The 23,526-nt window shown below is 37.0% G+C and overlaps 1 protein-coding gene across 4 annotated transcripts in view; it reads right to left on the bottom strand.

Moving 5' to 3' along the window:
- The window catches only part of LOC26526941 (sialin), a 92,940-nt gene extending 89,178 nt beyond the window's left edge, over nt 1-3,762 (bottom strand). For 2 of the 4 annotated variants that reach the window (XR_003408122.1, XM_026982831.1), the window contains exon 1: nt 3,261-3,753. The gene's annotated coding sequence lies outside the window, so the exon portion shown is untranslated. Of the gene's footprint in view, nt 1-3,260 lie in introns of all 4 variants that reach the window. The other 2 variants (XM_026982832.1, XM_026982834.1) reach the window with 2 other exon arrangements.
- Between the last annotated feature and the right edge of the window lie 19,764 nt (nt 3,763-23,526).

Raw genomic sequence — 23,526 nt, 5'->3', positions numbered from 1 at the left:
GAAGAATTCTCCCATATTTGGATGAAGTATAGTAATTGACAGCATTACAATCGATTTGAATATCAACACTTTGTTGCCAAGGCAGTTGAGCTTCCCAAGCTTAGCACATGTGCTATTTTAGTGCTATTTCCAGCTGAACCATTTGTCCAGGATCAAATTCCAGGTACTGCACCTGGGAAGACTGGGAAAATGATGTCGCAAAGCTCAACATTATGAAGGATCTGTCCTCTCAATAGAAAGTGACATTGTTGCGACGTGTTTCCATTTATAAAAATGTTCCATCTGTTTGACCACTTGCCGTACGAGTCCAGAAATTCATCGGTGAGCCTAGACGCTTCGATTGGAAAGGAAAAGTTCGCCAGGAAGGCCGTGTCATCAGCATAGGTTGCCAAAGTCGTGGCCGGTACATTAAGACACGGCAGATCTGAAGTGAACAGAGTATGCAACACGGGACCGACCACACTTCCCTGAAGAACGCCATCACGAACACTTCTGATATTTGACCTTCTCACACAGACAATAACGCTTCGATTAAGGAGGTAAGATATCAGGAGGAGAAATTGTAGTGCTTGAAACAGTAGTGCTTGTTTTTAAATACATTCAAGATGTGCTAGCCAACTCGATGGCACTTGCTCTGGGGTCCCATGATGGCGACTAAAACCAAACATGTGTTCGGAAATGGCATCCTTCACGATTCTTACAGCCATTATTCTTCTAAGAAATATATATGTTATTTAGCATATTTCAAATATTTGTATAACAACATTAATTGCTCAAATAGTTTCTGGATCTGAATTAGATATCATAGATATCAGAATTTCGGAAGTTAAAAAAAATCGTTTCTGGGAAATCAACCGTATACATAAAATAGGTTTAGTAGGTATAGATAGCACTTGAAATATATATTTTAATGAAATATAATATAAATATCAAGCCATAGGAATTCAGTAAAATTCAATTGCAAAATCAGTTTTGTTTGGTATACGTGTACATGTGGAGTTTTATTATATATATTTTTGGGGTTGTTTAATCAAAATCGGTCGACTATATCATATAGATGCCATATCAGTCTGAAAATTAATTGAAGAAAAGTTTCGTGGTTTATTATCATAAAGTGTTATTGTTCTGCACACAAAGTTATAGCCGTTACTCATAGCGTAAAATAGTACACTAGATTCGTTGAAAACCGTGAAACAGGAAGATGTATAAAAGTATATATGTATATGAGGATTAGGATCACTAGCCGAGTATATGTGACCATGTCAGTCTGTCCAAAGACGCTAGAATAATAAGATGCGTAACGCCATACGATTTTTTTGCACACAATTTCTTCGTGCTGGCTCTAGAGCTGGCTCCAGGCTCTCTCGAATTTTTGTTCAACAGCCAGAGAGACTCTAAGGACTCTTGTACGCATATAGCGACAGCCGATCACTGTATGTGTGCACACGTATGCTCATATATTGCAAATTGGACAAAATATGCCCTTCACTTCAGAAGTTTATGGACTTTCAATCTATATTAATTGTACTCGATTGCCACCAAATAAAAAACTTTAATTTTGCATTGTCTTAACATGATAAATATTTAAATAAATCATAATATAATGGGTGAATAAATGTACATAATAATACCTAATTAATTTCAGAAATTGCTTTATACTAGAATATATGTCGTTAGAGTATTCAGTTCGCGACGTGGAAAATATATTTGAAGTTAGGGATTCATAGGTGCGCTGGTCCTGCCTCAAGAATTAAATTTTGCAATAAACAGGTTGCATATAAAATTTTGACAATTAGACAGAACTCACAGTTTTCTATTATTTTTCTAAATTTTAGTAATACATATGTATATCCGTATTTATATTCAATAAAAGTTTATATGTAAAGTTCAGTTGTAAACGGTAGCTAATTCGAGAGGCGATTTTAACTAACGAATATTAAAATAACTTCTTAAAAAAAATAATAATCACGGCTTCAATTTTTTAATAATATTTTATTAGATCATATTACAACGAAATTGACCAAAACATTAATCAAATTCGTTTCTTAGGTCAAAATTGATTTTGGACCGAAAATCGTCTTCTAGCACAACTACGCACACATGCACACTTTTTTGCTTACTGTTTTCACTCACACAAGCAAGTGAATTCTATTTTTAGATTATTATGCTCTCAATTTTATGCAAGCGGGGAGAGAGCAATTATTGCCGCCACCAAAAAAGTGGCTGCATAGTGCAAAACCAATGTATGGCCGTTACGCATCTTATTATTCTAGTGTCTTTGGTCTGTCCGTATGAACGCCTCGATCTCAGGAAGTATAATAGCTAGAAAGCTGAGATGAGGCATGCAGATTCCAGAGACTAACCCTCAGAGCAAGTTAATTTCCGATGTCGCCATCGCGCCAAATAGAAAACTAAAAGGGTCAAATTTGAACTTTAAAATTTTAGTCGTGTTCAACCAAAATGTGAAATACAGTTACATACATTAGTTTTCTATAATGTTGTTTGAAGCCAAACACAATATTTGCCTTTCTGTCGATAACACAAGTCTCTTGCATCAGGTGTTCAAAAGCTATGGCAGTAGACTCACCAAAAGTGGCAGAACTAATGTTTCTTATATCGATTTATAGGTTTTAAATATAAGGTGTCAATCAATGCGTTCCTTTAACAAGAAGTGTGAATTATTTTTCCGTTAACGTAACCCTGAAGCTACAATTTTTTAAATTTGTGGTTGAATAATTCCGTATAGCTTATTAATGAAAATAAATAGACTCATTCGTAAGAAACGTTTATTGAAGCTGTGCAAAAATATATACTGAAATTCTTTTTTTGGAAAACGTGCAGCAGCATTCCAGGATATGCTTGTGCGTAGTGGACAGCTTTCAGAATGATTGCAAAAGAAATATTCTTTATTCATGCCCAGCTTAATGGAATGGTAAATTGTACATGTACATACTTCCAACTGGGCACTCCTGGATCAAGATATTGAGGCTGTTCTGAGGCAGGAATCCGAATGCTTTTAGTTATTGCCGAGTTGAAACGGGAATATAGCTGGTAAATCCACCTTTTTCACGAGGATCATCAGGAACGCGAAGGTGAACAATACATTTATTCAAGACCGTTTGTTCTTGTTAAATATAAATTTGGAAAAGATAATAACCTCATTGCATTAAGCTGTATACAAACATAATTGCACGTACATATGTATTTTAAAGTCTTTTAGTCTATGCAAAATATAGGGCAATTTTTTCTGCTTACTGTACCTTATGGCATTGTTTCCCTCGCAGCGTATTTAATTTGTTTTTAATTTGTTTTTAAAACATTTTTAGTTGTTCAAAGAAGTAATTTCGGTTGCGTATTACAAAATTACACAGCTCAGGGTTTAAACTGATTTATTGATTGAATTGTATATATTAGAATATTACCTTGTTCGACTTTTTCTTCAAGTCTTTTTATTTACAAGTGCTTATGGATTTGGGTAGTTAGTTTTATGTTCTCAGATGTATAAAAATAAATAATTCTGAAAATTGTTTGAAACGTATGCGTATAACTCAGAGCCAAATAATAGAGCATTAAAACGAACTTTTATTGTACATTCTTTGGTTATTGTAGAATACATCAAATGCACATTAGTTTCCTAAAAACATGCGTTCAAATAGCGTTAATAACCTTGTCGAAATTGGAATTAAATGTGATGAATTTTAAAAATCGTCAAAAATGGAACAACTAAAAATGGACTAAGTACAGTGGCTTACAGCTTATTTCAACCAGCGTCTATCTAAAACTTCATCGGTCTGTAAAAACTGATGTTCACACATGAACACGAATATATTTAAAGACTTACAATTTTGGGCTCCGTTCATATCTTATGTAAATGAATCGAGAGCGATAATTTATATTTAGGATTTTCTTATCTAAGGCGACATGGGTGCAGTGCTCAAAAACATGTAATCTAAGTGCACACTACCTGAGTCAGTCACTTGAGATCGTTCCCCGCCTCCTAAAATAGTCCCTTAGTGGGAGACCACAGATAAGGTCCTCGCCGCTCAAGATAGGCAGATGTGCCGGAGCGTGGGACCTCGATAAGACGGGGACTACCTACTTAGGCCTCTGCGTAGGCCATTTACTCTAAGATGCGATTCTCATGTCACCTATTTAAACCGAAGATATTTCCGAATAAAATCAGTTTCTTACAAAAACGCAACGAGTAGAGTCTTCTCATTTGGGATATTACATTTGGTCAATAGAGCCTTAAATCGACTCTGCAGTTTCCCCCTATATGGTAAGGGACTCAGAGAAAGGCCAGCTCCTTTAAGCATTGCTAAGTTAATCTTGCAGCTAAAGGTACCAAAAATAATTGACTCTTGTTTCCCCCTACCAAAGGTAAGGAACAGAGTATAAATATAAAAAGCAAAAATATACAAAAGAATCTTTTATGTTTTAAATAAAACAAGCACCTTATAGTCTATAGCTAAAGGTTGCTTTGTGTACCATTATAAATTGTGGTAAGGCGTGCTTGAGGCCATACATCAGCAATTGTGAAAATAAAAAGAGCATAAATTAAATAAAAAGTGCATGAAAACAGTGCCTTATAAATGCTCTAATAGCATTAAATCAGCTCATAAATAGAGTGCAGTGTATATGCCAAAAGAGCATAAATGCCGAAATAAATGGCTAAAAAACAAAAAATCTGACTGGACTACAAAAATAATAAAACGTGATAAAAAAAAAAAAAAAAAAAAAAAATCATCTTTAAACATCGACGTCAACGGAGCCTTAAAGAAGAGAAGGAAATCAAATTCAAAGGAGCCTCTACCAGCAGCAGAAGCAGCAACAACAGCAGTAGCAACAGCAGCAACAACGACAGCAGCAGCAACAACGACGACATCAGCTAAGTCAAAACAAGAATTTTCTGTTTATACAAACACACATATATATAAATACATATACAATACATACACACGTACTATATATATTAAGAACTTACAATAAAATCAAGCCCATCTAAAAAAAAAAAATTTTCAAAATGATGTCAGAAAAGACTATTCAATTCCTTAAGAAGCAGTCCGAAATTATTTTGGAAATTAGAAAGTTGGAAGTAAAACCAACATTAACAGATGTAGAAATTCTAAATTTAAATGAGCTTCAAAAATGTTTCATTGCTAATCATAGCAATTTGTTGAAGATCGGCGTTGTCGATCATGAATATTTTAACACGAAGCAGTATGATTTAATAATGATGGTGTTAGAAAAAATTAAAAATAGAAATGAAAAAATTAAAAGCGAGTCGGTAGAAAACACTTTCCCTAAATCAAACACTGTCCCTAAATCAACCAATCAGTGGCACAATAAATAAAGCTGAAATGTCGACGGTTGTTAAGGCGGAGGAGTTACCAACCCTGCCTAAAATACAGATACCCACTTTCTTTGGTGATTCCAAAGAATGTGATCTTTTTATTGAACTCTTTACAGAGCTCATACATGTGAGAGAGGATCTCAGTCCTTCTCTCAAATTTAATTATCTAAAGTCAACATTAAAAGGAGAAGCCAGAAATGTGGTTACTCATTTACTGCTCGGCTCTGGAGAAAATTATGAAGCCACTTGGGAGTTTTTGACCAAGCGGTATGAGAATAAAAGAAACATATTCTCACATCATATGAATAGACTTATGGATATGCCAAATTTAAATTTGGAATCCAATAAGCAAATAAAGACATTTATTGACACGATTAACGAGTCAATTTATATCATAAAATTAAAGGCACAATTACCAGAAGATGTGGATGCAATTTTCGCTCACATAATTCTTCGGAAATTCAATAAAGAATCACTCAATTTATATGAAAGCCATATTAAAAAGACAAAAGAAATACAGGCACTTTCTGATGTCATGGACTTTTTAGAGCAAAGACTCAATTCTATATCCTCATTTTCAGAGGAAGTAAAACCTGTAAAGAAAATGATTAATAATAACAAGAATAAAAATTATAGTGACAATTGTGCATATTGCAAACTACCAGGGCATTATTTAATTCAATGCCATAAATTTAAAATAATGAATCCAGCAGAACGGTCTGACTGGGTAAGAAAAAATGGGATTTGCCTAAGATGTCTGAGGCATCCGTTTGGTAAAAAATGTATAAGCGAGCAGCTTTGTTCGACTTGTCGTAAACCTCACCTTTACTTTACTTCACTTTTGCAGGTCATAATCCAGAAAAAGTGAATACGTGTAGAACAACAGACCAGCCTTGTTGGCCACGGCCTTGATTCAAGTAAAGTCGAGGTATGGAGGCTTTGAACAATTAAGAGCATTGATTGATAGTGGCTCTCAAAGCACAATCATTTCAGAAGAGTCTGCACAGATTCTAAAATTGAAAAAATTTCGGTCTCATACTGAAATAAGTGGAGTATCTTCCACAGGAACGTGCATCTCCAAGCACAAAGCGGTTATTTCGATAAGAAATTCTCCGAAAAATTAAGAAATTGAAGCACTTATTGTCCCAAAGCTTATGAAGGCACTTCCAGTCAACACAATTAATGTTGATCAGAAAAAATGGAAGAACTTTAAATTAGCCGACCCCGAGGTCGTATTGATTTAATCATTGGAGCAGACGTATATACTCACATTCTGCAAAATGGAGTTATAAAAATAGATGGTCTCCTTGGGCAAAAAACTGATTTCGGGTGGATAGTTTCTGGATGTAAAAAATCCAAAGGAAAAGAAACCATTGCAGCCACAACAATAGAAATAAAAGATTTAGATCGCTACTGGGAAGTGGAAGAAGAAGAAAAAGATGATATCGAGTTTGAATTCTGTGAAAATAAATTTATCAAAACGACAAGAAAAGATTCAGATGGGCGATACATTGTGTCAATTCCATTCAAGGAGGATGTCACCTTAGGAGATTCAAAGAAACAAGCGATAGCTCGTTACATGAATCTGGAGAAAAAACTAAAAAGAAATGAAAAACTTAAGGTTGACTACACTAAATTCATGAATGAATACATGGATTTAGGACACATGATTGAAGTGAGTGATGAAGGCAAATATTTTTTACCGCACCAGGCAGTGATTAGAGATTCAGCCTTACGACCAAATTGAGAGTAGTTTTTGATGCTTCAGCAAAAACTACGAATAACAAAAGTTTGAACGACATAATGTGGGTTGGGCCACGAGTTCAAAAAGATATTTTTGACATAATTATTAAATGGAGAAAATGGGAATTTGTGGTTTCGGCAGACATTGAATAGATGTACCGACAAATTAAAATAGATAATAATGATCAAAAATATCAATATATTTTATGGAGAAATTCTCCAAAAGAAAAAATTAAAACATTTAAATTAACCACAGTCACTTACGGAACTGCATCTGCACCATATTTGGCTACCAGGGTTCTGGTAGATATTGCAGATAAATGTAAAAACCAAGTTATTAGTGCAATAATTAGGAATGAATTCTATATGGATGACCTAATGACTGGAGCTGATTCGGTAGAAGAAGCTAATAAATTAATAACATTAATTTCCCATGAATTGCAGAAAGTTGGATTCAACTTAAGGAAATGGATTTCCAACAATTCCAAAATATTAACCACTGTGGAGGACACAGGGGACAATAAGGTTCTCAATATTATCGAAAATGAATATGTTAAAACTTTAGGACTAAAATGGGAACCTCAAAATGACTTATTTAAATTCAGCGTAAATTGTAATGAATTAAAAAATATAAATAAGCGCGTTGTGTTATCAATGCTAGCAAAAATATTTGATCCGTTAGGATGGTTGGCACCAGTCACTGTTTCAGGAAAACTTTTTATTCAAAAACTTTGGATAAATAAAAGTGAATGGGATCAGGAATTATCCATAGAAGATACAAATTATTGGGAAAAATATAAAGAAAATTTATTATTGTTAGAGAATATTCGAATCCCAAGGTGGATTAATTCAAACAGTTCTTCAGTCATTCAGATTCACGGATTTGCGGACGCCTCCGAAAAAGCATATGCTGCAGTAGTCTATGCTAAAGTAGGACCTCATGTTAATATAATAGCTAGCAAAAGTAGAGTCAACCCTATAAAAAATAGGAACAGGAATTAGAGGAATTAGGAAATAGAAATAGGAATTGATTGGGAATCAAACTCGAGCTGTGTGCAGCTCACCTGCTTAGTGAATTAATCCAAAGACTAAAAGGATCAATTGACAATATAATGGAGATCTATGCTTGGAGTGATTCCACGATTACCTTAGCATGGATTAACAGTGGTCAAAGTAAGATCAAATTTATAAGAAGAAGAACGGATTACTTTCGGAAATTAAAAAATAATGAATGGAATCATGTAAGTCAGAGGATAATCCAGCAGATTTAGCATCCAGGGGAGTGGATTCTAACCAGTTGATCAACTGTGATTTTTGGTGGAAAGGTCCGAAATGGCTAGCCGACCCAAAAGAACTTTGGCCTCGGCAGCAGTCTGTAGAAGAACCTGTCTTAATAAATACGGTATTAAATGACAAAATAGATGATCCGATTTACGAATTAATAGAAAGGTATTCCAGTATAGAAAAACTTATACGTATAATAGCATACATAAAAAGATTCGTGCAGATGAAAACAAAAAATAAAGCCTATTCATCAATTATTTCAGTGAAGGAGATAAGAATAGCGGATACAGTTGTTATTAAGAAAGAAGAAGAATACCAGTTTAGGCAAGAGATAAAGTGCCTTAAAATCAAAAAGGAAATCAAGACAAATAATAAAATATTGTCATTGAATCCATTTTTGGACAAGGATGGGGTTCTAAGAGTTGGAGGAAGATTGCAAAACTCCAATGCAGAATTTAATGTTAAACATCCAATCATTTTAGAAAAATGCCACCTAACAAGCTTTTTAATAAAAAATGCTCATACGGAAACATTGCATGGAGGGATAAACGATCTAAGCGATCTAACTTCTGACGCATTTGTAGCAGCACTCAGAAGATTTATTGCTAGACGGGGAAAATGTTCCAATATCTATTCAGACAACGGAACAAATTTTGTAGGAGCTGCAAGAAAATTAGATCAAGAGTTATTTAATGCAATACAAGAAAATATAACGATTGCAGCGCAGCTTGAAAAGGACAGGATTGATTGGCATTTTATTCCCCCGGCAGGACCTCACTTCGGAGGTATTTTGGAAGCTGACTTATAGTTAGTGAGATGGACCAACAAGAGGTTTTAACACCAGGTCATTTTTTAATTGGAAGACCGCCTTAAGAAATAGTCGAACCAATGGAAGATGAAAAAATCGGAAATTTGGATAGGTGGAGACTTATCCAAAAAATGAGGAAAGATTTCTGGGTTAAGTGGAAAAGTGAATATTTGCATACGCTCCAGCAAAGGAATAAATGGAAAAAGGAAATTCCTAATATAGAAGAGGGGCAAATAGTTTTATTAAAGGATGAGAATTGTCATCCTGCAAGATGGCCTTTAGGAAAGGTGGAAGAGGTCCATAAGGGGAATGATGATAAGGTCCGGGTGGCTAAAGTAAAGATGCAGGAAGGATATATCACTAGACCCATTACTAAAATTTGTCCCTTGGAAGGAATAAAGTCTGTTGACAAAAATAAGGCTGACCAGGAGCAAAAGTGGCGAACTGCATTTATAAAACAGTAGTCGACTCTAAAAGTTAGTGGGTAGAGTTAGAAAATAAAAGTAGTTGGTTGTTTAAGGTTCCTGTGAATTCAAAAGTCCGTCTGCAATGTACTGGCTCTCAAATTGAATTGTTTGATTTGCCTCAGCAAGGAGTTTTAAGCATTGCGCCATATTGTACGGCAAGAACCGACGATAAAATTCTAGTTGCCCACCATAACATTCAGTCCGAAAGTGAAGATTTATTATCAACACCTTATATAGGAGAAGTTAATGAAGTACCGAAGATTATTTGGGATCCGCTGAAACTATCAATATTAAATCATACTGAAGAATTTGAACGATTGAATAATAAAATTAAATTTATGAAAGAGAACCATCAAAAATTGAAAGATTTAGATTTCCATCATATTTCCGGACATGCTGGATTAATTATTGCTTTAATAATAATGGTAGTATTAATAATATATTTCATACGGAAATGTGCTGTGCAACAAAGAATGCAAGCAATAACCTTTGCAGGTCCGTTGCCAGTACTATAAATATCAATAATAAATAAAAAATAAAACTATACATATATAACAAAAAAAAAATATACAGTCCACTATATCGTTGTTTAAAAGAAAATGTACTTCTACATAGAAAAAGTGAAATGTTTAAAATAAGTTAATTGAGTACAAATTGTTGAATTAAAAATAATAAAAACCATAATTGTAATCCAATAAAATTAAAAAATGAAAAAATGAAAACTAGGGCCATTGAAATCTTAGTTGCAAAATAAATGAACGTATATCAAATAAATACAGTCCACTACTGTTATAAATGCAACTAATATACAAATGTACATCTCAGCTTTGCTGGCCCGTTGGCAGAATGTTCACACATGAACACGAATATATTTAAAGTCTTACAATTTTGGGCTCCGTTCATATCTTATGTAAATGAATCGAGAGCGATAATTTATATTTAGGATTTTCTTATCTAAGGCGACATGGGTGCAGTGCTCAAAAACATGTAATCTAAGTGCACACTACCTGAGTCAGTCACTTGAGATCGTTCCCCGCCTCCTAAAATAGTCCCTTAGTGGGAGACCACAGATAAGGTCCTCGCCGCTCAAGATAGGCAGATGTGCCGGAGCGTGGGACCTCGATAAGGCGGGGACTACCTACTTAGGCCTCTGCGTAGGCCATTTACTCTAAGATGCGATTCTCATGTCACCTATTTAAACCGAAGATATTTCCAAATAAAATCAGTTTCTTACAAAAACTCAACGAGTAAAGTCTTCTCATTTGGGATTTTACACTGAACTACAAATTTTATCAAAAAAATCTAAACGCAACATATTTCTTGTATGTTTTAAGATAATATTTACTAAATTATTTTATTTTTATTAGTTTTGGTATTTTTTTAAGAAGTAATAATGAAAATGTACCTCAAAACAATGCAAAGTTATTTCAACCAGTAAAATTAGTATTTGTTCTTATGCTTAAAACCATTAAACTTATTAAAAAATCTTGTGTGACCTCCCTTGTTGTTAACAACCATTTTAAGCCTTTTCGGCATCGAATCCACTAATTTTTGGGTGAGTTCTGGGGTGATTTAAGCCCATTGGTGATTGGTAGAGCAATGTACCAAAGCGATAGCTTGTATTAAAACGTTTTAAAAATGGACAATCTCGGAGGAAAATTATAAAAATTGTTTCGCTGAGTGATTCTACACTCCAAAGCATCATTTTTCGTTTCATCCGAGGAAATAGAGTGCAGGACAAGGGAAGAAGTGCTCCTAACAAAATTTTTAATCAAACGGACGAGCGCCATATCGTCCGGAAAATACGGGAAAATCCCGGATTATCGGCTCCAAAAATTGCCAATGAAATAGAAGCCGAGTTAGGAAAGTCTTGCCACCCGGAAACAACTCGGCATGTGCTCCGAAACAAATCGTGTGAGCATGATTTAAATAGTAGAATTGCACGGAAGAAACCATTTATAAGTCCATGTCTTACCATGTTAGACATGAACTACACCCAATTTCACTATTAAATTACTTCAACAAGAAAAACGTAAAGCAGAATTATTCAGCATAGAAGAAGCATCTAAGAAATTTGTAATGCTACCCGTCACAGTTAAGGAGGGTACATTTTTATGCGAAGACCAATTCATTTCGGAAAACATGTTTATTACCGGTGGTCTAGCTACCAGTTGCAGACGATTAGCTCATACAATAGACAGGAAGAAATTAACAAAAGGATACAGGATCGGTTCAATAAACAGCGCAACAACGCTAAAGTTCGCAGATCGACACTGGTCACCTTTACGAGATATTGTTTGTTCGGAATTGGATGGTCACGATGAAATTTCCGAACTTATGGCTCGCAATAGCACTTGCAAAGATGAACATAGTCAGTCAAAATACCCTGACCATGCAAATATATAAAACACGTTTGGCTTGAGGAACCCACCGATACTCCTAAGAGGATATTTTGTTCGTTGCGTCTGTGAAAGACTTCCGATCCACTAACATGCTACACTTCTGCATTGAATTCCCTAAAGGTAAATGAGCATATAGAAGATTAGACCGGTGGCACATTGCGACAAGATGTTGCGATGCGCAAGTGTTCATGCGCAAGAGAACTAATCTGTAGGATAGGACGTAGAGAAATGTCTGCATTATGCAATTTAAAATTTAAAATTTAAAAACGCTCCCGGAGCAGTAAAGAGTTTAAAGAGCTTAGTAGGCAAACTCAACGTTCCGACTACCCAGAGGAATATGAACTCCTGTAATCCAAGAAACAGATTCCTACGTCCAGTTCTATCCTCAACCTTAATCCGTTTTTGGATTCTGATGGCGTCATGAGATCATGCGATCGTCTGACTGCATCTGAATCCTTATCCAACGATGAACGCCATCCTATCCATTTGGCGTTTCGATGTCGACTCTGTCTCTTCGGACCTGCTCGCGGTTCCTCCGGTTAAACGCCGAACGGCAACTCCAGGCAGCTCTCATAAATAAGTACTTCCCCAGTTGCTTGGAACACCAACACTTCGAAGGGTGAGTGTCTCTGCCAAGTATGTGGGGATGCCCATCGCACTCTGCTGCATCTCCATCGTCGGAAGGAGCGACGTCGGTCCGCGAACGCGTACAGAAACAATGAGCCGAGTACCAGCATCGAGCAACCACGACTCTCGGTAGTGCTCTCTCACACTCTCTCACACGGCTATCCTGTCCACTGTAAACCTACGATTCGGCATCAAGGCTAAATACTCCAATGTACTGGCCGAGAGCTGCTTGACTCCGCAATAACGGTGCTCACAAACATCATCTTGCCGGACCCGAGTTCTTATCTTCTGTACCCAACACATATCCAACAAGGTGTCATTCCAAGCCAGAACGATCGGTAACACAGTAACCGTGCCAGAATTGATGCTCTCCGGCTTACTAATGCCGCTCGGATTCTTTTGCAATCTAGGACACTGCATGGCGGGCGGGATGTTAACGCCAATTTCGTGTCCCAGTTCCAGGCGCCCCTGACCGGGAAAAGGAGTCAAACCGCTCTCTCAGCCTAGAAGAGCTAAGTAGCTCACTGCTATTCTTTTTTTGTAAAACGACAAGATCACCATATGTATATCTTTCCTACGGAATAAATATCTCGAATAGAAGAATCCACTCTACTTATTTTTTGATTTGCAGGCAACTTTTTTTAGAACCCCTTCTCGGCCCCAGGATTTACAAAGCGGAGTCCACTTCCGATGTGTGCAATGGCGATGAGTCCAATGGCGATGTGTGCAGAATCTGGTGAATTGTGGGCTAGAACTTGGTTTGGGAGGCTGACTGCACCCTACAGTTTCTATCTTGTGTTACATTTCCCTTGTCTGCTTCGGCTCTCTTGTACTAAGACCAGGACTCATCATACTGATCTGAATTAAACTCCTTTGAACTCAAAGAGGATGGGTCCTACGTTAGCTATATCAGAAAATACTTCTTCGCGACGCGAGAGTTCATCGGCGCTAGCATACTCTGTTCCTCGGCGATGTTTTATCGTAAATGAAAACCCTTGTAACCGAATGGGTCACCTGGCTAAACGTCCGAATAAGTCATAAGCCATTGTGGAAGTATGATCCGTTATTACGCTGAACTCTTGACCTTCGATGTATGCTATAAACTTACTGATGCCTTTGGTGACTACTAAGCACTCTAATTCAATTAGTGAATAATTTCACTGTGCCTTAGACAGCTGTTCAGACATATACGCTATAGGTAACTCAATTCCCTCCTCATTCTCTTGAACTAAGACGCATCCGAGTCCATACAAGCTTACATTGCATAAAAACTGGAGATGACATCAGCTTGGACTTAAGCTGGGAAAATTTAGTCTGCGCTTCTTGAGTCCACGTAAGAACTTTTTTTTTCCGGAGCAGGTCGGTTAGAGGAACAGCAACTGTAGCATAATTATCTACAAAACGTCGGTACCATCCGGCTAGACCAAGAAATTGTTTAACAGTGGTGGGAGCAGGAAATGGTTTGATCGCACTTACTTTCTCTAGGTACTTCATTTCAGTAATACATTACTTTCATTTAGCTATGTTAATTGTCATGTTTGCTTCTCTAAGATAGCCTGCAACTTTCTCTAAGAGCTTTATATATTATGTGACTCCAAATGGTTCGGCAAAACTAAAAGCTCGTCTAATTATCAAATACTGAGGTACACAAGTTTGCTGGGATAACCAAATCCATCAGTCTACGTGCGTTTGAGCGACATTACATTGCCCGAAAGGCATTACCCTATTACCCTTGATACAAGGGTCTGTTCGGTAAACTGTCCGGACTTCTCTTCTTGTGGTACTTGCCAGAATATTAATATGCAGTATATGTGCGGTAACGGATTAGCGACCTTTAAAGTCAATTTATTCACTTCTCTACTGGCTTTTAGACTCTTCTACCACGGCTAACGCTAGCTTATTTTTGAACTCGGAAAACATGTGGGGCTCTTTTTGCAGGTGAGATTTTCTACATCAAAATGTTCTATCACATGTGTTAGACCGTTCTTTTCGTAGGATGGAAATTTAACTATAACTGAGTCTAGTGAAGCTTTCTGCTGCGCTTATAACATGTGCACTCTGGGGGTTTCAACAGCTTCGTCTTCTCGACCTAATCGACACTTTTTCATCCATGATCTTACTAAATAAATCAAATTCGCACCAGAAGTGTATACCAAGATACACATCTTCCTTACAAAAAACTGAACTGGCCTGGCCGATAAGTGATATCGCCTTTTTACGACTGAACATTCCGCGCCGTTTGCGCCTTAGCGCCAGAACACCTCCGCATTTTAGGATGCTGTCCTAATGCTTCTGGTGAAATACCGCCTATGCAATATATGGACACACCGGAGTCCAATAAAGCTATCAATATCAATATCTATCAATATAGAAACAGGGATAGAAAGACTTAATTGAAAAAAATTAAAAAAGGTTTCAAAAGGGTGGGCGTGGCAGTTCTGGGTTGTTTGTGGACGGTAGAGTAGGCGTGACAAAAACATTATTGGCAAATCGAGCGCAATTTAAAGACTTATAAAAAAATATCAAAACATTTTTCAAAAGTGTGGGCAGTGTGTCAGTTTTGCGCGGTTTGTGGGCTGTAGAGTGGCCTAGGCAATGCGATTTTTGGCAGATCGATAGAAATTTACAAGACTAATAAAAAAAATAAAAAAAATGAAATATTACAATACTTTTCAAAAGTGTGGACGTGGCAACATTTAAAAACAAACTTTATGTCTCTGGAATCTGCATGCCTAATCTCTTACTTTCTCTAAACTTTCTAGCTTTTATAGTTGCTGAGATCTCGACGTTCATACGGAAAAACAGACAGACAGACACATTTAATGCAAGGACAAATCGAGCGTTTTATGAGTTCGTAGGAGGCAGAGCAGGTGTCCGCAAATGTGGACATTTATCGGACATACACATACGTGGACAAGAAGAGTAGATTAGGATGCGGCCCAACAGGCAAAGCTGATTTTAAAATCTGAGGATGCACTCTTTAATCCATGCTCTCTCTCCCTGTAAATCACGCTGGATCACCGAATTAACTTTTTAATACCCTTCGTTAAAGATTGGACCTAAAGCAAATTGCTGAAACTTCTTTCGGAGGTATTTCGGTTATCGACTTAGGTCAACTTAGACAATTGCGGCCCATAAGTGATCGCTGGATTTTTCAGGCCCGTCCATAGAGTGCTATATTTGTAGTTAAACTTAGAGTGTCTTGGGTTGACAGTGTCTTGGACAAAAGATTATAACTTTACATTTGGAGTCTTTTAAGTTTAGTAGTTATCACGGCACCATATTTGAAAGCTATCCATTTGTTTATTGTATTTCGCGAGTTATGCCTTCACCTCCCCCGAAATCCCACAGAACAGCAACAATCAACCCGGAGGCAGAGCTATCAACTAGCAGAGTCATCAACCGTCAGCGGAACGGCTAGCGGAGTCAGGATTCCGAAGAACCGAACAGCAATACTGGAGGGGGCATCCGGGAAAAACCGCCGACGCAGGGGTTTCGCAGCAGCAACCATTTGTACACTAGGCTAAGCAAGAAGTATTCTGGAAAATAAAAATCATTCTCAATCAAGCAACCAAAAGATTCAGTCGTATATCTAAAAACCTCCTCGCAGTTATTCAAAAGCTTACTCGAAGATGTACAGGAAATTATACACTCGATACCACACGACTTAACTCGCGCGATTCAGAATGCGAAGTCCTTAAGGTAGTTTGCTGGTGTTGAGGGGTTGGTGTTAGTTGCCCGAAGTTCCGAGTTTGGGTTATTAGAGAGAGAGAAGACGTTGATTCTTGTTCGATGACAAAACTGATCTCCTTCTTTATTTCAGCGGCGGTCACAATGACAGAAGTAAATAGGAAATACATAGTGCCTTAATACTACATGTGTAAGTGTTATCCATAAATGTTGCTGATGTCGTGCTCCTATTACCCAGTCCGGAGGAGTAGGGGTTTCCTGTGGAAATTTAATGTAAACATTTCTCCGATGATGGCAACGGCCGTTTGCTGAACGGTCGTTGGGTGGCCTAATTCAATCCATTTTGGTTGCTTTGTACTAATTCCAGGGTAAGCCGGGGTGGCTTCGCTGGAGGGTCTGTGTGCCGGCTGGGACCGGTAACTCCTCCCCTCCCGGATCGAAGTGACGGTCACAACGAAGAAGTCGTCGTCACGAAACTTGGCTCTGGTATTGTAGTAAATTCCACCCTCCTCCTTGTGTAGATGAGGCATGTTGTCGTCACTACTCCAACTATTAATAATACGTATAATGTTCCCAGATTTGTTGTTGTAAATTTTTTCCAATAAATGATAAAATTAGAAGCGTGGATGGATCTTAAATATAACTTGTGTAAGTTAATGTCTTCTGTACTCTCGGTGAAATTTATATTTTCAATAATTGGGATATGTGTAGTGTACGTAGTTCGACAGATTTTAACTGGATGATCTTTTAATAGTGGGTGGTAATAACTAATAAAGATGACCTTGTACTTCCTTCTCTAGGTATGCACACTCTTGCTGTGCTCGGGTCTAGCTTGCCGTAGGTCGGGGTTCTTTTAGCTTAGGATAGTACGAAACGCTACTACATTTAATAAGTGCGTCTTATTCAAAAACAATGTTCAAAACTGGACTATCGATTAATAAAAGATATGGCTTTATATTGATACTACGGATACACGCCGACACGTGTGAAGATAAGCTACAGATTCTGATAAGTATTGGGAATTTTGGATGTTAATAATTCCCTTAGTCTTTACCCTCCCTACCATGACAATGCTACTTAAAATATTTACATTGTCCCTTGGTCAAGTTCAAAATAACTCTACCACATATTTAAGAAATTGTTCACCATAAGTACTCGACAAACCATTAAATCTATTTATTCACAATTCATTCTTTTTTTCAATATATCTTCAAATATAATTCCATTTATATAAATTCAATTTAGTAAGCTGTTCCATTAAATCTCTTTTACAAACTAACAAATTTTAACCTGCGCATAATTATCCGTGATTCTCTAACTCTTCATTTTCATTTATATTTAGTGAGTAAAATAAAGTATATAAAAGTAAAGTATAAAGCAAATAGATATAAGTAATTGAATATAAATTTAGCAAATATTACAATCTTTAGCCAAATGTAGATCTTATTTTATTTAGACGTTCGAGTGGCATTTTGTAGAATTTTAATATAGGTAATGTTTTTTATCGTTGTTGTTTTATAGTACTCACGACCTTAAATATCCACTCCATGATGTGCGTAAAGTTGGGCCCAAGTTCACGTTGACATAGTCGAGCTGTAGGTCAAATTTTAAAGGTCCTAATTTAAATTCCTATTCTAATGCCAAAAGTTCCGTCAATCTGCGAGTATTTAATTCATTATTAATTGCAATACAAAACGGCTGTAGAGCAAACAAATGCCCTTATATAGGCCTTGGCCTTCCTTACGCCTTGGGGTCGAATCCCTTTTCCACTTTCACACAAATCACACGGAAATTTATTGAAATATCCTACTCTTGGATTGGATATATATAATTAAATTATATCTCCACGTGTATGTGAAGTTTAATTGGGCCGCGTCAAAAATTGTGAGCGTTCGCCAAGAGGATTTGTCTGATAATGAATTAAGCTCTTGGAAGCTGCATGCCGGTGGTCACTGCTATAGGCTTTCCTTTCCCTAACTGTACAATCGTACGATCATATTCTGTCCTGATTGGTCTAAGACAATTCTCTCACTTTTTGGGTTATACAAAAGCTGCTATAATTTAGGGCGAGGGTGTCTTGAAGAGTTATTGCAGTGTAAAGTTTAAGTTGGTCACTACATATGGGCATTTAACTTCTCCTCATATAATGATATTTCCTTGTCATACGGAATTTAGTTTATCAATACTTTACAGTTTTCGAACGTTACTAGAGCGGACCCTTTTATGGATATCTTAGTGGTACAATTATTTCTTGGTTGCCTATATCTTTTGTTTTACAATATGCCGTCTCCATCGTCAGTGTGTCACTGAGACATTCGGCTTTGACACCATCTTTGATAGATATTGTGTTTTCGCAAATATAATATTTGTAGACTTTGTTGCATAGCTCGGAAAAATAATATACATCCTTAGGTCGGGCCATATAATTATTATATATGGCCTTAAAATAGGCTATATAATTAGGTACAATTAAACACAATATGTGTAATTTATAAAAGTGTTGCTTAAATGTAGGTATTCTTATCCTAAAGTGTATCTTAATTCCAATCATGAAGGTGTCTAATTCTAACATTTGAAATATAATTCATCCGATAGCTCCCGTAACTCCGGGTCGTTTTACTCTTTTCTGATTATTCCTACTTCCTCCTTAGATACAATAAAAGTGGGTACGATCTTTAGTTCGACTAATAACAAACTGTCCTCTATATTCTTTAAGTGGTCTGATAAAATATCCAAATTCATATTGACTCTAGAGAGATATTGGATCGTATGTAAAAGATGGTGTTCCGCGCTAACAGTTTTGAACATGTTATATTTATAGGTATTCAAAAAGTTATTTATTATAATTATTTATTATATGTTGCTCCCTATTGATGTGTTCCGTTATGTTGTCGAATTTATTCAGAATGTCGTTATTGATCACCTCCTGCTTGGTTACATTTAGTGTGAGGTCTTTCTGATTCTCAGAGATTGTCTTTAAACTATCTTGAATCTTGCGCCCATCTGAGTCATCTAGGTTCCCTGTTATGATTTTAATTACATTTCCCAATCCATTAATTAATCCCCTCTTCTGTCTCTTCTTTGGCAGCAATGTCTCCATCCTATTTTTTAATTGTCCCACCTTTGTTGTCAAACTTTCGATTGCATACTCAGACTGTATGTTCCTCACAAGCTTGTTAATAGCTCTCTCGAAGTTGACCGTACCATCGATGAAATCCTGGAGATTAATTCTGTGGATAAGGAATTTATGGGACTGAACGACTCTTGCTTGTCCCAGGTTAATCTTTAATAGGGGTGTTTCATTTCCTAAGTTCTGGACTTTAAAGTCTTGGGCTGCGATGGAAGCGAACCTGCAAGATCAATAGGCATTTGTTTCTTAATTATTTTGTCTCTGATTTTTGCTTTGTGTAGTTCTGTGTGTTTTCTGGCTGTGTTTTGGGTTTTCTGGCTGAAACTAGTGTGATCCTTTTGTCTTTTAGTACTCTATGCTTCAAAAACGAGGTGTGAGTTTATTTCTTCTATTATTTTTCCTGAAAACTATATCTTCTGAATCTACTGTGATTGGTTGGGCCCTATCTTTGTTTAAATTCCCAATTCTAGCCTCCATCTTCTGCTGTAACTGAGCTTTGACTCTAGGATACAATGTGTTTTGAAATTCATTTAATTTTAGCAAGTATTCGTGTTCCGTATCGAAAGTAACTTTTTTATTGAACACGTGTGTTCTCCCCGAAAATAATTCAAACGGCGTAAATTTCGTGGTTGAATGTATGGCGTTATTTTATGTAATTAACGTCTCACATAATATTTCTTCGTGGTCACAATCCAACTTTTCAGCCTGTTTTCAAAGATTATTCTGTAAATTTCAGTGAGAGATGAATGTAATCTTTCCACTGGAGAATTGCTAGAAGATTGTTGGAACGTAGTCACGTGTGTCTCAATATTATATTGGTTACAAAAATCCGTAAAAATCTTCCCAGAGAATTCCGTGCCCTGATCGAACACCACCCTGATCCCACGACACAAAAATAGTGTCTAAAGGATTTGACCACATTTATACAACTCCTAGCTGGGATTGTATAAGCACTGGCAAACTTCGAAAATTTGTCAATCAATGTAAGAATGGTCTGTCCGTTTATGGTATAAATATCCATATGAACAATCTGCAAGGGCACCTCCGGAATCTCGGTCTTTTGAAACTCGGGCTTAGGTGGTCTTCTGTCATACCTGAGCGTTTGACACGTATCGGACAGATTAACTACCTGGGCATCTTCTGTTTCATATACGGAAAGTAAAGAGTTCTCTTCAGGTGATTCAAGGTCTCTTCAATTCCCCGATGATTATTCTTTACATGGTACTCTTTGATAGCCTGCTCCTGTTCTTCCCTACCCGTAACATCCGCTAGAAGGGATTTACATCTGATTAGCTTGTACTCCTTGAAATGTTGGGCGTGTGATTTCTTTATTAGGTCAAAAATTGGGTCGGATGCGAAAATTGCGTGTAATCTTTTAGGCGTAAGAATTTCTTTCAAAATTTCGGTTATTATGGGTAAGTCGAACTTGACTTTAACTATTGAACGTCTAAATTTGTTTTTGAATAAAATATAATTCCTAGTCTTGTCTTCATTTCCAAGTTCAAAAGTGTATTGTGATTTAAATTCATTTAATGGTCTATCGGCTGTCTTAATTATTTCATCATGAGAAATTGGGTTGGATATGGAATTAGTTTCAATTCTTACGCGACTCAGCGCATCAGTTACTACATTCTGTGGTCCCTTCTTGTACTCTACCTCGTAATCATACTCCAACAGCTGGAGTTTCCATCGAACCAATTTTGAATTTGGTTCTTTGAAATTCATTAACCAGGTTAACGGTCTATGGTCCGTAATGATCTTAAATCTTTCACCAAACAGGTACGGACGGAAGTATTTAGTGGCCCAAATGATTGCGAGTGGAATAATTTTCCTTTCCGGACCCTTTTATGGATATCTTAGTGGTACAATTATTTCTTGGTTGCCTATATCTTTTGTTTTACAATATGCCGTCTCCATCGTCAGTATGCTACTGAGACATTCGGCTTTGACACCATCTTTGATAGATATTGTGTTTTCGCAAATATAATATTTGTAGACTTTGTTGCATAGCTCGGAAAAATAATATACATCCTTAGGTCGGGCCATATAATTATTATATATGGCCTTAAAATAGGCTATATAATTAGGTTAACGGTCTATGGTCCGTAATGATCTTAAATCTTTCACCAAACAGGTACGGACGGAAGTATTTAGTGGCCCAAATGATTGCGAGTGGAATAATTTTCCTCCCGCGGATTTAGTGTTCTGCTCGCAAAGGAAACTGGCCTGTGTGAACCAACCGAACCTTGTGACAGTACCGCTCCTATTGCCACATTACTAGCATCTGTTGTCAATATAAAGGGTTTCTTGAAGTCAGGGTATTTTAACAAAGGGTCATTACATAGCAGGGTCTTGCAAGTTTCAAACGATCTTTTGAACTCTTCCGATACTAATACCGGTGCTTTGCCCTTTAACTGCTGTGCCATTGGTTTGGTTATTTTTGGCAAAATCCCGAATGAATTTCCTATAGTATCCCAGAAGGCCTAAGAAGGATTTGATCTACTTCCTAGTAGTCGGAATTGAGAAAGCATTCACCGCCGCAATCTTCTTGGGGTTTGACTTAATTCCATCCTCCGTGACAATGTGCCCCAAATACTCGATCTCCTTCTTTAAAAATTCCGATTTGTCTGGTTGAATCTTTAAATTAGCTTGACTTAATCTGCGAAAAACTGCGTCCAAGTGGGTGATGTGATCTTGTAAGGATGGTGAAAAAATTATGGTAAACTAAACACCATACTCCATGGAGGTCGGCTAACACGCTATCCATCACTCTTTGAAATGTTGCTGGAGCGTTCGTGTAACCAAATGGCATAAGGATAAACTCGTAATGCCCCCCTAGTGCCGTGAAGGCCGTTTTAGGCGTGTCATTGGGATCTATTTTAATTTGGTGGTATCCGCTGGCCAAATCCAACGCCGTGAAATATTTCGCCCTACCGATTCTGTCGAGTACATCCTTACTGTTGGGCATGGGATACCTATCCTTAATCGTCTTTTCGTTCAGTTTCCTGAAATCCACTACCATTCTCCACTTCTTTGTATTTGAAGCGTCCATCTTCTTAGAAACAAGAAACACTGGGGCGCTCCACGTGAATGACTGTGTTTAATAATGTTTTGCTGTAACAGTTTACCTATTTGATTGTTGATCTCCGTGGATTCCGTTGGACTGAACCTAAATGGTCTACAAAATATGGGTCTTTCGTCTGTCGTCCTTATTTCGTGTTTCACCTGATTGGTAAATGAGAGTTTATCCCTCTCCCGAAATACTAGGTTTGTAAATCTCCTGCATAATCGATAATGTTGTTGCTTTTCCTCATCATTCAGATGCTCCACACAAATGGCGTCGAGTTTGGAAGATGGATTTTCACTCCTGTATTCGATGTTATTGGTCATCACATTACCGCAGGTAATGTCTTCATTAAATTCCTTTACCTCTAACCTCGAATCCAAAACGAACTTCTTCTATTCCACAGAAAAGTTATTAACTTCGATTAGACCGGTGATGTTGTGCGCCCTGTAATTTCCCCCAGTGATGAAAAAATCGTCACCGATACGAATGTGGTCACACAAAAATAGCCCCTCCTTGACACTAACTGGAACCTTGATTAAGGATTTAGATTCCTCCTTAATTTCATAAACCTCCGAAGAACGATTAGGCTCTACTATCAAGGGCAAAACTGTATTGGGCAAAGTGAGAGTCAATTGTGCGATATCGACAACTGGGTCAGAATATTCATGCCTATTAATCCATCGAAAAATTGGTGAAAGTCAAACATTAGAAAAGGAAATTCTCTTTGATCATTAACTTGCTCGAAAATGGGTAATATTGCCATCTGTGAAATTAGGTGTTCTTGTAAAACTGTACTAATAGAAATCAGCTTTTCCAAAGTGATTTTTGCATTATCTGGTACAAATTGCGGGGTGATAAAAGAGCCTTGAGCTCCCGTATCTACCAGGAATTTTAAGTTGTTATTGTTTTGAAATGATAGAAATATATAATATAAGGTTAGCGTCCAACTGAAATT

Source organism: Drosophila erecta, unplaced genomic scaffold (assembly GCF_003286155.1).
Source record: "Drosophila erecta strain 14021-0224.00,06,07 unplaced genomic scaffold, DereRS2 tig00000219-arrow-pilon, whole genome shotgun sequence".
NCBI lineage: Eukaryota > Metazoa > Arthropoda > Insecta > Diptera > Drosophilidae > Drosophila > Drosophila erecta.
The sequence above is the reverse complement of the archived record's forward strand: the minus strand, read 5'-3'. Positions and strand labels throughout refer to the sequence as shown.